This window comes from Jaculus jaculus, chromosome 14 (genome assembly GCF_020740685.1).
Source record: "Jaculus jaculus isolate mJacJac1 chromosome 14, mJacJac1.mat.Y.cur, whole genome shotgun sequence".
Taxonomy (NCBI): Eukaryota; Metazoa; Chordata; class Mammalia; order Rodentia; family Dipodidae; genus Jaculus; species Jaculus jaculus.
The window spans coordinates 4,317,288-4,331,237 of NC_059115.1; positions in this window are offsets into that span (position 1 = coordinate 4,317,288).

A 13,950-nucleotide genomic window follows, 5' to 3' on the forward strand; every position below is an offset into this window, starting at 1 on the left:
CCCAAGTCTGGTTTTTAGGGCAGCAGGATCTGCCCCGTGGCTCTGTTGTTTTATTACTTTTATTTATTATTTTCTGCCGTTTTTTTTTTTTTTTTTGGTTTTTCAAGGTGGAGGTGACCTGGAATTCACTATATAGTCTCAGGGTGGCCTCGAACTCAAGGCCATCCTACCTCTGCCTCCCCAGTGCTGGCGTTAAAGGTGTGCACCACGATGCCCAGCTTATTTTAAACTTTATATATATTTAAATATATATTTCATATGTAACAAAGATATTACATATATGTAATTAAATATATATTATATATTTAATAAATACATTACATCTATAATGTATGTATTCATATATTATATACATAAATTATATATATATAATTTTTATTTATTTATTAGAGAGAGAGGGAAAGAGAGAGAGAGAAAATGGGAGCACCAGGGCCTCTAGCCACTGCAAAGGAACTCCAGATGCATGTGCCACCAGGTGCATCTGGCTTACGTGGGATCTGGAGAACTGAACCCGGTTCCTTAGGTTTCACTGGCAAGCGCCTTAACCATTAAGCCAGCTCTCCAACCCCTTATTTTAAACTTTTTAAAATTTTACTTATTTTAGATATTTTATTTATTTATTTATTTGCTTGTTCGTTTGTTTATTTCAAGCAGAGAGAGAGAAGACAGAAAGACAGAATGGGTGGGCCAGGGCCTCCAGCCGCTGCAAACTCCACGTGCCTGCTCTGCTTTGCACATTTGGCTTTATGTGGATAGCAAAGAATCAAACCCAGGTCCTTAAGCTTTGCAGGTAAGCACCTTAACCGCTGAGCCATCTCTCCAGCCATTAACTTTTTAGTGACAGCTACCGTAAGTATAGACAGTAAACCATGGTAATTATCACCACCCTCATTCTCCCCCTCTGAAATCCATCCTCCGTGGAATCCCCTCCCTCTTCCAATTAGTCTTTTTTTTCGAGATAGGGTCTCACTCTAGCCCAGGCTGACCTGGAATTCACTATGGAGTCTCAGGGTGGCCTTGAACTCACAGCGATCCTCCTACGCCCGGCTCAATTAGTCTTCTTTTGATATCATCCTTTTTTCCTCCTATCATAAAGGTCTTGCGGAGTGGGGCCTGGTGGCGCACGCCTTTAATCCCAGCACTCAGGAGGCAGAGGTAGGAGGAGTGTCTTGAATTTGAAGCCACCCTGAGACTCCATAGTGAATTCCAGGTCAGCCGGAGTTAGAGTGAAACCCTACCTCGGAAAAACAAAAACATAAAAATAAAAATAAATAAAGGCCTTGTGAAGGTAGTACCAGGCATTGCAAGGTCATGAATATCAAGGTCATTTTGTATCTGGAGGATTGCATTGTAAGAAGTTGGTTCTCTCTCTCTCTCTTTCTCTCTCAGTTTCCTCTCTTAATGATGAACTCAACACTTCTCAAAAAATTAAGCCAGGCGTGGTGGCGCACACCTTTAATCCCGGCACTGGGGAGGCAGAGGTAGGAGGATCACTGTGAGTTCGAGGTCACCCTGACACTACAGAGTGAATTCTAGGTCAGCCTGGGCCAGAGCAAGACCCACCTTGAAAAGCCAACAACAACAACAAAAAGAAAGAAAGAAAGAAAGAAAGAAAGAAAGAAAGAAGGAAGGAAGGAAGGAAGGAAGGAAGGAAGGAAGGAAGGAAGGAAGGGAGGAAAGAAAGAAAGAAAGAAGGAAAGAAAGAGAAAAAAGAGGTCTGGAGAGATGGCTTAGTGGTTAAGGCACTTGCCTGCAAAGCCAAAGGACCCTGGACCAACATAAGCCAGACGCACAAGGGGGCAGACACATCTGGAATTTGTTTTCAGTGGTTGGAGGCCCTGGTGCACCCATTCTCTCTCTCTCTCCCTGCCTATTTCTGTATCTTTCTCAAATTAAAAAGAAAGAAAGAAAGGAATGGCATCTGCTTTTTTTTTTTTTTTAAGTTGCAACTTGCTAAACAGCCTCCTGGGGGCTGGAGAGAAGGCTTAGTGGTTAAGGCGTTTGCCCGCAAAGCCAAAGGATCCCAGTTCGACTCTCCAGGACCCACATGAGCCACATGCACAATGGGGCGCACACGTGTGGAGTTTGTGTGCAGTGGCTGGAGGCCCTGGTACACCCATTTTCTCTCCCTCTTTCTCTCTATTAATTAAATAAATAAAATATATTTTTTTAAAGTCTACTGGAGGGAGGGGATATGATGGAGAGTAGAGTTTCAAAGGAGAAAGTGGGGGGAGGGAGGGAATTACCATGGGACATTGTTTACCATTATGGAAGTTGTCAATTAAAAGTATTAAAAAAGAAAAGCAAAACAAAACAAAAGCCTCCTGGGCAGTGGTAGCCTGCATGTGCCAGTCCCTAGTGCTACAAGAAAAGGTGCTGTTTGTTCTTTCTGGCCACACAGACATGAATGACTTTGACAGTCTTCTGCCAGCGATGACCAGGAAGCCCCTGTGGGGGTTTGATTCAAGTATCCCCCCCATAAACTTAGGTTCCCAGCTGATGGGCAGTTGGGAATTAACCCCACCGGGAGGCAGTGCATTGTTGGAGGCGGGCTTATGGGTGTTACGGCCAGTTTCCCCTTGCCAGTGTTTGGCACACTCTGCTGCTGCTGCTGCTGTCCACCTGATGTTGGCCAAGAGGTGATGTCCACCCTCTGCTCATGCCATCGTTTCACCCTGCCATTGTGGAGCTTCCCCTCGAGTCTGTAAGCCAGAAAAAATGCTTTCCTCCCACAGGCTGCTCTGGTTGGGTGTTTTCTGCCAGCAATGAGAAGTTGACCCCCTTATTCTAAATAGCAGCTCACTTGATTATTTTAGGGCTCACTCTTTGCTTTTTCTGGGGAGTTGCACATAATTCAGGCCCGGCCAAATCCTCCTGTGTCTGCTGACGACAGCAATAGGTCTGGGGATGGGCATACAACCCACCTGCAGGCAGTGAGAGACGCCTGAGGCTGGGGTATACACAGTGGGAGGCCAGCCTGAGCTACACAGTGAGGTCTATCCCAGTACCATTAAACAGATACAGGACTGCAGAGTGGCTCAGAGTAAAGGTGATTGCCTGTAAAGCCTAATGGAACCCTGTTCGATTCCCCAGTACCCACGTAAAGCCAGGTGTACAAAAGTGGTGAATGCACCCAGAACTCGGGAGGCAGAGTTCAAAGCCACCCTGAGGCTGCATAGTGAATTCCAGGTCAGCCTGAGCTAGAGCAAGACTCTACCTAAAAAAAAAAAAAAAAAACACAAAACAACAACAACAAAAATCAAGTGGGGTGGGAGCTGGAGAGATGGCTTAACGGTTAAGCGCTTGCCTGTGAAGCCTAAGGACCCTGGTTCGAGGCTCGGTTCCCCAAGTCCCACGTTAGCCAGATGCACAAGGGGGCGCACGCATCTGGAGTTCGTTTGCAGAGGCTGGAAGCCCTGGCAAGCCCATTCTCTCTCTCTCCCTCTATCTGTCTTTCTCTCTGTGTCTGTCGCTCTCAAATAAATAAATAAATAAAAATACTTTAAAAAAAAAGAGTGAAAAAAACAAGTGGTAAATGCATCTGGAGTTTGTTTACAGTGGCTGGAGGTCCTGGTACGCGCATTCTCTCTCTCTCTCTCTCTTTAATAAATAAATGAAATGAAATTTAAAAACCAAAAATAAAATAAAATAGGGCTGGAGAGATGGCTCAGTGGTTAAATTTCTTGCCTGCAAAGCCTAAAAACTCAGGTTTGATTCCCCAGTACCCACGTAACCCAGATGCACAAAGTGGCACATTTTTTTAATCTTATTTTATTTTTTCTAAATTTTTTAAAACATTTTCCATGATTATAAAAAATACCCCATGGTAATACCCTCCCTCCCCCCCTTTCCCCTTTGAAATTCCATTCTACATCATATCCTTCCCCATCTCAATAAATCTCTCTTTTATTTTGATGTCGTGATCTTTCCCTTCTCTTATGATGGTCTTGTGTAGGTAGTGTCAGGCACTGTGAGGTCACGGATATCCAGGCCATTTTGTGTCTGGAGGGAGCACATTGTAAGGAGTCCTATCCTTTCTTTGGCTCTTACATTCTTTCCGTCACCTCTTCTGCATTAGACCCTGAGCCTTGGAAGGTGTGATCGAGATGTTACTCAGTATTCCAGTCACTTCTTTCTAGCACCATGATACCTTCTGAGTCGTCTCAAGGTCACTGCCATCTGAAAAGAGAAGATTCTTTACCCAAAGTGAGAGTAGCATTAATATAAGGGTATGAGCATTAAGAGAAGTGCTTACTGGGCAGTTTGATAAGCATACTATATACACTTAACCAGACAGCAGCAGACGTTACACCCTTAGGGCTCATGACTACCCCTGTTTTAAGTTTTCAGTATCAGGGATGTATTCCCTCCCTTGGAGCAGGCCTCCAGTCCAATTGGAGGACAGTTGGTTTCCACCGTGACAGACGCAAAGTGGCACATTTTTAAAACTATTTTTTATTTATTTATGAGAAAAAGAGAGAAAGACTGCCTGAGGGGGAGGCGGTCACGGAGAAATCGGACCAGGAGTTGAATATCATCAGCGGGGCTTGACTCAAACTGTGATGAAGGCGGGTAATCGGGTGATCATCTCTTCACGCCCCCCCACCCCCCGTTTGGACGGTGTCTTTCTGTGTGTGGGATGGTTTGAATCAGATGTCCCCCAAGCTGGTGGCAATTGGGAGGTGGAGCCTTCTTGCTGGAGGAGAGGTGTGGCTGGGGCTGGACTGTGGGCTGTGAGAGCCTGTGACACTCAGCTGAGCCGGAGGGCTGCGGTTGTCCATCTGACCTTGGCCAGGACGCGATGTCCACCTTCTGCGCTGTCTTTTCCGCGCCCTCGGGGAGATTGGAAACCAAATGCAACACTTCCCTTGCAGGAGAGCTGCTTTTGGCTGGGTGCTTTATGCCCACATCACAAAGGCAGGTACGATACTATGCCACCCTGGTTACCCTTAGACTTGGCAACCCTCCTGCTGTGGGGCCTCACAGCTGGTCCCAGTCTAAATTTCCCATTAATTAATTAGATTGATTTGACAAGTCTATCAAGTTTCCTAAATTTTTCTTTCCTCCTCCTCCTGTTCCTCCTCTTCCTTTCTTTCATTTGGAGTGGGGGGGGGGTAAGGTAGTTTTGAGGTAGGGTCTCACTCTAGCCCAGTCTGACCTGAAACTCACTATGTAGTCTCAGGCTGGCCTCAAACTCACGGTGATCCTCCTACCTCTGCCTCCCGAGTGCTGGGATTAAATGTCACTCATTTGCAGGGGCGGGGGGGACAGAATATGGGTACACCAGGGTCTCTAGCCACTGCAAATGAACTCCAGATGCATGTGACATCTCATGTATCTGACTTTACTTGGGTACTGGTGAATCAAACTCTAGTCTTTTGTTTTGGTTTTGTTTTGCAAGGTAGGATCTCGCTCTAGCCCAGGCTGACCTGGAATTTACTATGTAGTCCCAGACTGGCTTGGGACTCACGACAATCCTCCTATCTCTGCCTGCTGAGTACTGGGATGTTTAAATTTAAATTTTATTTTTATTTATTGATTTATTTTGGTTTTTCGAGGTAGGGTCTCACTCTAACCCAGGCTGACCTGGAATTCACTACGTAGTCTCAGGATGGCCTCAAACTCACAGCAATCCTTCTGCCTCTGCCTCTCAAGCACTGGGATTAAAGATGTGCACTACCATACCCGGCTATTTTAAAAATGTATGTATGTATGTATGTATGTATGTATTTATTTATTTATTTATTTTAGAGAGGAAGAGATAGAGAGTGAGGAAGAGGCAGAGAATGAGAATGGATGCACCAGGGCTTCCAGCCACTATAAACAAATTCTAGATGAATGTGCCACCTGTGCATTGGGCTTACGTGGGTCCTGGAGAATCAAACCTAGGTTCTTAGGCTTCACAGGCAAGCCCCTTCACCGCTAAGCCATGTCTTCAGCCCTGAGTGCTGGGATTAAAGGTTTGCTCCACCATACCCAGTTTTTTAGGCTTTTTAGGCAACCAGCTAAACTGTTAAGGCATCTTTTTTTAAATTTTTTTTTTTTTGAGATAGGGTCTCACTCTAGCTCAGGCTAGCGTGGAATTAGTCTCAGGGTGGCCTCGAACATGCAAGGATTCTCATACCTCTGCCTCCCAAGTGCTAGGATTAAAGGTGTGCACCAACACCCCTGGCTGGAGTTTATTTGTTATTTATTTAATTTTAACTTTTGTTTTTCAAGGCAGGGTTTTACTCTAGCCCAGGCTGACCTGGAATTAACGATGTAATCTCAGGGTGGACTTGAATTCACAGCAATCCTACCTCTGCCTTCTAGACAAGTGCTCTACCTCTGAGCCACGCCCCCAGCCACTCACTATGGATCCTAGACAAGTGCTCTACCTCTGAGCCACGCCCCCAGCCCCTCACTGTGGATCTAGACAGGTGCTCTACCTCTGAGCCACGCCCCCAACCCCTCACTGTGGACTCGAGACAAGTGCTCTACCTCTGAGCCACGCCCCCAGCCCCTCACTGTGGACTCGAGACAAGTGCTCTACCTCTGAGCCACGCCCCCAGCCCCTCACTGTGGATCTAGACAAGTGCTCTACCTCTGAGCCATGTCCCCAGCCCCTCACTGTGGGTTCTAGACAAGTGCTCTACCTCTGAGCCATGCCCCCAGCCCCTCACTGTGGATCTAGACAAGTGCTCTACCTCTGAGCCATGTCCCCAGCCCCTCACTGTGGGTTCTAGACAAGTGCTCTACCTCTGAGCCATGCCCCCAGCCCCTCACTGTGGATCTAGACAAGTGCTCTACCTCTGAGCCACGCCCCCAGCCCCTCACTGTGGATCTAGACAAGTGCTCTACCTCTGAGCCACGCCCCCAGCCCCTCACTGTGGACTCTAGACAAGTGCTCTACCTCTGAGCTACGCCCCCAGCCCCTCACTGTGGATTCTAGACAAGTGCTCTACCTCTGAGCCACGCCCCCAGCCCCTCACTGTGGACTCTAGACAAGAGCTCTACCTCTGAGCCACTGTAGTCCAGGCTGACCTGGAAATCACTATGTAATCTCAGAGTGGCTTTTGAACTCATGGCGATCCTCCTACCTTTGCCTCCTAAATTCTGGTATTAAATGCATGCATCGTGCTGGAGAGATGGTTTAGTGGTTAAGCGCTTGCCTGTGAAGCCTAAGGACCCCGGTTCGAGGCTCGATTCCCCGTGACCCACATTAGCCAGAAGCACAAGGGGGCGCACGCGTCTGGAATTCGTCTGCAGTGGCTGGAGGCCCTGGCGCACCCATTCTCTCTCCCCCTCTATCTGTCTTGCTCTCTATGTCTGTTGCTCTCAAGTAAATAAATAAAAAATGAACAAAAAAAAATTTTTTTAATGTTTTTTAGCTGGGCATGGTGGTGCATGCATTTATTTTTTTTAATTTTTTTTGGTTTATTATTATTTATTTATTTGAGAGCGACAGACAGAGAAAGAGGCAGAGAGAGAGAGAGAATGGGTGCGCCAGGGCCTCCAGCCACTGCAGACAAATTCCAGACGCGTGCGCCCCCTTGTGCTTCTGGCTAATGTGGGTCCTGGGGAATCGAGCCTCGAACCAGGGTCCTTAGGCTTCACAGGCAAGCGCTTAACCGCTAAGCCATCTCTCCAGCCCTAAAAAACATTTTTTATTTACTTATTTGCAAGAAGAGAGAGAGAGAATGGTCCTGCCAGGGATAACATCTGCCACAGACGAACGACAGGTGCATGTTTCACTGTTTGCCTCTGGCTTTACACAGGCCTGAAGAGTTGAACCAGGCAGTTAGTTATGCTTTGCAAGCAAGCACCTTAACCTCTGAGCCATCTCTCCATCCCGAAAAAAAGTTTACTTTTATGTCTTAGTTTTTGAGGTAGGGGCTCCCTCTAGCCCAGGCTGACCTGGAATTCGCTATGTAATCTCAGGGTGGCCTCGAACCACAATTCTCCCACCTCTGCTTCCCCAGTGCTGGGATTAAAGGCTTGCACCACCACTCCTGGCTTCATAAAAGGTATTTAAAAAAAACACATTCTAGGGCTGGAGAGATGGCTGAGTGGTTAAGGTGCTTGCCTGTGAAGTGTCAGGACCCAGGTTTGAGTCTCCAGGTCCCAACCCTTTAATTCATACAGTTTCATATCTCTGAAGCCCTGTGCTGGCTGTGATTGGGACACGAGGATGATGGAAAGAGCACTTGCCCAGCCCTCACGGGACCCCCAGGACAGTGGGTATTTGCGAAACATGGAGACGGCAAGTCTCCAAGGCTCAAGTTTTCACAGCTGCCAAGACGTGGAGCAGCATTACGACCAGTGGCCGTAGCGTCCAGAGACGTGGCCAACAGAGAGGCCGTGCTCTAGAATGAGGACTGTCTGTCTGGGGTCACCGTGTCCATTCTCTGCTTCCAAACTGCCTCTGTCTGGGCTGGGGAAACGGCTTAGTGGTTAAGGCATTTGCCTGTGAAGCCAAAGGACCTCTGTTCCAATTCCCCAGGACCCACGTTAGCCAGATGCACAAGGGGGCGCACGCATCTGGAGTTCGTTTGCAGTGGCTGGAGGCCCTGGCGCGCCCATTCTCTCTCTCTTTCTCTCTCTCAAGTAAATAAATAAATAAACAAAATGACTCTGTCCTGTCGCGGGTGAGAAATGAGTGTGTACAGCGTGTACATCTGGTCCATTTCTTTCTTCTTCCTCTTTTTTAAAATTAATTTTAATTTTATTGATTTAAGAGAAAGAGATGGGGGATAATGGGCATGCCTGGGACCTCCAGCTGCTGCAAACGAACTCCAGATGCATGCACCACCTTGTACGTATGGTTTACATGGGTCTTGGGAAATTGAACCTGGGTCCTTTGGCTTCATAAGCAAGCACCTTAACTGCTAAGCCATCTCTCCAGCCCCTTGGTTTTTGAGATTGGGTCTCACTCTAGCCCAGGCTGACCTTGAATTCACTATATAGTCTCAGTCTGGCCTTGAACTCATGGCAATCCTCCTACCTCTGCCTCCTGAGTACACATACTGGAATTAAAGGCATGTGCCACCATGTCGGCCCTAATTTTTTATTTTATTTTTCAAGGTAGGGTCTCACTCTGGCCCAGACTGACCTAGAATTCACTATGTAGTCTCAGGGTGGCCTTGAACTCATGGCGATCCTTCTACCTCTGCCTCCTGAGTGCTGGGATTAAAGGCATGTGCCACCACACCTGGTTAATTTTTTGAGTCATTTACTTCCAAGCAGAGGGAGACTGTGAGAAAGAGAGAGAATGGGCGCGCCAGGACCTCCAGCCACTGCAAATGAACTCCAGACACATAGGCCACTTTGTGTATCTGGCTTTACATTAAGGAATTGATACCAGGACCTTAGGTTTTGCAGGCAAGCACCTTAACCACTGAGCATCTCTCTAGCTCTTTTTTTTTTTTTTCCCCCTTTCTTTCTTTCTTTTTGTTTTTTTCCAGGTAGGGTCTCGCTGTAGCCCAGGCTGACCTGGGCTTTTCATTCTATAGTCTCAGGCTGGCTCCAAACTCACAGCGATCCTCCTACCTTGGCATCCCAAGTTCTGAGATTAAAGGCATGTGCCACTACGCCTGGCCCAGCTTATCAATATATAGATAGCTATAGACATACATACAGAGAATGGGCATGCCAGGGCCCACTGCAAGCGAGCTGCAGATGCATGTGCCACTCTGTTGCATGTCGCCCTACATGGAGACTGGGGACTCGAACCAGGGACTGCAAGCTTGGTAGCAAACGCCTTCCACCACAGAGCCACCTCCCAACCTTGGTCCATTTCTTTTGCTGGAAGTCTCACCTCTAGCCCAGCTGCAGTCTCTCAGGCAGTCTGTGGGCATATTTGCCAAGTATCCATCCATCCATAGCCTTGCCAGTACAGCTTTTGGAATGGCCCAGTGGAAGAGTCTGGTCCAGGCAAGCTCACTACTTGCCATTCATGGGGGGCCTCCGCTCCCGGGCCGGGTGAGTCAGCCCCCGGCGGCTCCCGCGTCATCCCGGCCGCTCGGCTCGGCGCTATTTCAGGCTCTGGGCGCTATAAATAGAGGCTCGCGGAGAGGAGCGGAGCCGCCCCCTACTCCGCTGCCCCCCCCCCCGCCCCCCGCATCCCCGGCCCGCCGCGATCGCCTGGCCGGCCGCGCGTCACCGCGGCTAAGTTTAGAGACGGTTGGGGACACTGGCCTGGTCACTGCACCCTGAGGCCACGCCCCCGCGCCCAGGGCCTTTGCACCTCTCTCCAGGGCGCACCAGTGCTTCTTGGGTCGGAGCCCCCTACTCCCCATTCCTTTTGGGGTGCAGATGGAACCCTCCGACACTTGGAAAAGGGAGAGATGCAAGAGGGGAGCCGGGGCTCGAACTTGGAGACTTGCGCATGGTGCATTCGAACTCACGGCCTCAGGAGCGGGGAAACCACGCCCCCCCCTCGGGTCTAGGGATGGGATCAGCGCTGATGTGGAGCTCAGAAGCCTGGCACTGAAAGTCACAAGCAAGGCGGGCGAGGACCCAGGGCTGCTAGAGGAGACCGCGCCCCTTTTCCCGACTGGCATCCTGCCCGGCAGCGGTGCAGCGCGCCCAGCGCTCCCTGCGATCCTCTGGAGGGACGCGGGCGACACCTGGCGGCTGAAGCAGGATTTGCAGACTTGAGGCTGGGGAATTCTTTCTTCCTTGGGAAAACCTTTTTCTCAGGGCGGCACCCCAGGAATCTCTGCCCTTGGATTCAGAGATGTGTGTCTCTGGTACTTTTTTTTCTTTTCTTTCTTTCTTTCTTTTTTTTTTTTTTTTTTTGCTTTTTCGAGGTAGGGTCTTGCTGTAACCCAGACTGACTGGCATTCACTATGTAGTCTCAGGGTGGCCTCGAACTCACGGCGATCCTCCTACCTCTGCCTCCCGAGTGCTGGGATTAAAGTCGCCACCAGGGCCGGCTTTGATTTTGTTTTTATGGGACAGGCCTGCTGTGTAGCACAGGCAATCCGTAAACTCACTGTAGAGCTCGTGCAGGCTTTGAACACGTAGCACACCTTGGGCTCACATCCCTCAGTGCCAGGTTGCCAGGCGTGTACCAGCACACCTGGCTGAGCAAATTCATCTCAAGCCAAGATCCTGCTGTTTGACTAAATGCTTGTGATCTCAACCGCAGCGGGTGGGGAAATGTTGACTTACGGAGACGTGGTCCTGGCCTTGGGGGTCAGGCTCTGTAGTTCAGTCACACGACACACCGTTCAGGAATTATCTCTTTTTACTTTTTATTTTATTTTTTATTTTTAGAGGAAGAGAAAGACAGAGAACTGGCGCACCAGGGCCTCAGCCACTGTAACCGGACTCCACATGCTGGTACCACTTACTGGGCATGTGCGACCTTGCGCTTCCCTCGCCTTTGTGTGTCTGGCTTACATGGGACCTGGAGAAGCGAACCTGGGTCCTTAGGCTTTGCAGGCAAGTGCGTTAACCACTAACCCATCTCTCCTGCCCAAATCACCTCTTTTTTTTTTAAATAAATCCGGGTCTGTATATTTTATTTTATTATTGACAACTTCCATAAAAATCTGTTTTAATATTTTATTTTTACTCATTAGACAGCAAGAGAGAGGGTATGCCAGGGTCTCTAACCACTGCAAACAAACTCCAAACTCACGGGCCACCATGTGCATCTCTGGTAAATTGAACCTGGGTCCATAGGGTCCCAAGGTAACCTTACCCACTCAGATATCACTCCAGGCCCAGGAACTATCTCTTGAAGGATTCAAAGAAGTGGCAGCCCAGAGCCAGGCATGGTGGCACACGCCTTTAATCCCAGCACTCGGGAAGCAGAGGTAGGAGGATCACCTGAGTTCTAGGCCACCCTGAGGCTACATAATGAATTCTAGCTCAGCCTGGGCTAGAGGGAGACCCTACCTCAAAAAACAATAACAACAAAAAAAGTGGCAGCCCAGCACGCACCTTCCTCAGACTTAATAAGGAGCCCTTCTATTGACAAACCCTATTGTGTATTAACCTTTATTGTGTATTAAATAGAGTTCCAAGGGTTTGGGGGGTGGCTGAGCAGTACAGCTTGTCTAGAACCCACAGTGAGGGGCTGGGGGCGTGGCTCAGAGGTAGAGCACTTGTCTAGATCCACAGTGAGGGGCTGGGGGCGTGGCTCAGAGGTAGAGCACCTGTCTAGAGTCCACAGTGAGGGGCTGGGGGCATGGCTCAGAGGTAGAGCACTTGTCTAGAGTCCACAGTGAGGGGCTGGGGGCGTGGCTCAGAGGTAGAGCACTTGTCTAGAGTCCACAGTGAGGGGCTGGGGACGTGGCTCAGAGGTAGAGCACTTGTCTAGATCCACAGTGAGGGGCTGGGGGCGTGGCTCAGAGGTAGAGCACTTGTCTAGAATCCACAGTGAGGGGCCTGGGGGCGTGGCTCAGAGGTAGAGCACCTGTCTAGAGTCCACAGTGAGGGGCTGGGGGCGTGGCTCAGAGGTAGAGCACTTGTCTAGAGTCCACAGTGAGGGGCTGGGGGCGTGGCTCAGAGGTAGAGCACCTGTCTAGAGTCCACAGTGAGGGGCTGGGGGCGCAGCACAACACTTGTGTAGAATCTCTAGCAGAAATACACACTTACACACATGAAACCTATACCTTAGGAAGAAATAGTATGTATTTATGACCTTGGGGCATGGCCTCCCTCTTACCACCAGCAAAAGACAAGAAACATAAGTACCTGTATCCAAACACTCAGGTCTTCTAAATCTGTCAAGTGAAATATTAAAATACATATCAAGGCAGCACTTGGAGAGACAGAGGTAGAAGGATGACCATGAGTTCTTGGACACCCTGAGAATACTGAGTGAATTCCAGGTCAGCCTTGGGTAGAGTGAGACCCTACCTGGAAAAACCAAAATAAATAAATAAATACAGAAATAAAATATCAATGAGGAGGAAGCTTTAGCCACTTATGGAAATGACTAACAATTTAAAATTGTGATCTGAAAAAATACAAACTAGCAGTAATAAGAAAAACAGGTTCATATCCTTTGCCGCTACCCCCCCCCCTTTTTTAATTTTAAAAACTGTTGGGCTGAATTGCTCATTTCACAAAATGGGCAAAGGAAATGAGCAAGCGGCTCACAGACGATAAAATATATGAGACCATTAAAGTCGCCAAAGCGGTGCTGTATTTCCTTAGTAACCAGAGGAAATGACTAATGCTAAAGTCATCAGCCAGGTCTCTGGGCTCAGGTGACTCTTCCTCTAGCAAAGACCCCTTCCTGGGGTCAGGTGATCCATGTAACCAGTCCCAGTGTCGTCTGGGCTGTCCCACCGCAGTTTGGTTATTCTCCCAAGCCATCCCCTCTGTCCCCCTCGAGGTAGGGTCTCACTCCAGCTCAGGCTGACCTGGGATTCACTCTGTAGTCTCCGGGTGGCCTCGAACTCTTGGCGATCCCGCTACCCTTGCCTCCCGGGGGCTGGGATTAATGGTGTGCGCCCATCACCCCGGCTGGTGGTCACCGGGTCTATGGGTCCTGAGGACTGTGGGCCTGGGGCTGTCTGTCCTTGGTCACCGCTGTCACTAGCCTGGCTCGCTCGGGAGAACAGCACGGAATGAAGGAAGGAGCTCGGAACGAAGACAAACCAATGGATTACATTGGAAATTCAAATCCAGCCTTTCAGCATGGGGTGGGGGGAGAACCCATCTCTTGCCCATCTCTCGTCCACCGAGCACTTCTTGGAGTTTAGGGTTTGGAAACGGATCCACTGGGCCCCAAAGTCCTCGAGGCACCTAGACAAGCCTGCTTTTCTGCTCCCAACTCCCCCACCCCACAAAAACAAGCCCCCACGGTCCTCCAGGATCATAGAGAGCAGCGCAAAGCCCGCTCCTTCCCCTGTGTTCCAGCCACCCCGCCCTCCGGGAGCAGCGAGGCGGGCGGGCAGGCGTCGGGCTAGAGAGGCCGGAAGTGCGGCACGCCTGGGGCCGCGCTGGCCG